The sequence below is a fragment of the Charadrius vociferus genome, unplaced genomic scaffold (assembly GCF_000708025.1).
Source record: "Charadrius vociferus isolate BGI_N301 unplaced genomic scaffold, ASM70802v2 scaffold455, whole genome shotgun sequence".
Lineage (NCBI taxonomy): Eukaryota > Metazoa > Chordata > Aves > Charadriiformes > Charadriidae > Charadrius > Charadrius vociferus.
Genome location: NW_009648550.1, coordinates 961,427 through 961,763, shown reverse-complemented (window position 1 = coordinate 961,763; position 337 = coordinate 961,427). Strand labels below are relative to the sequence as shown.

The 337-nt window shown below is 68.0% G+C and overlaps 1 protein-coding gene across 1 annotated transcript in view; it reads left to right on the top strand.

Moving 5' to 3' along the window:
- NKX2-2 (NK2 homeobox 2) overlaps window positions 1–337 on the top strand; it is a 185,007-nt gene that overhangs the window by 138,590 nt on the left and 46,080 nt on the right.

Here is a 337-nt window from a genome sequence, read left to right as displayed (position 1 = left end):
TGGCATGGGGGGAAGCCCCCACGCGGTGCCCATCCGGCCACCCCCTCCTCTCCACCCGAGACGTGGGATGAAACCCCTGCGAGCCCGCCGGGGTCGGGGCAGACGGTGCCACCTGAGCGTTGGAAATCGGTCGTCGGGAAAAGAGAGCGGATCGATTAAAAATCAGCTGAGAATCTCAAAGGGATGGGTGCCTCGTGTTTGCCTTCCCCTTCCCCACACACCCCCGGTCGCCCCCCCGGGGGAACGCCGTGGCCATGAATTTGCCGTCCTCAGCCCCCGGCGGAGCGGGGCGGGAACGGTTGCCGGCAGCCCGCGGGCGGGAGGCAATCGAAAGGCG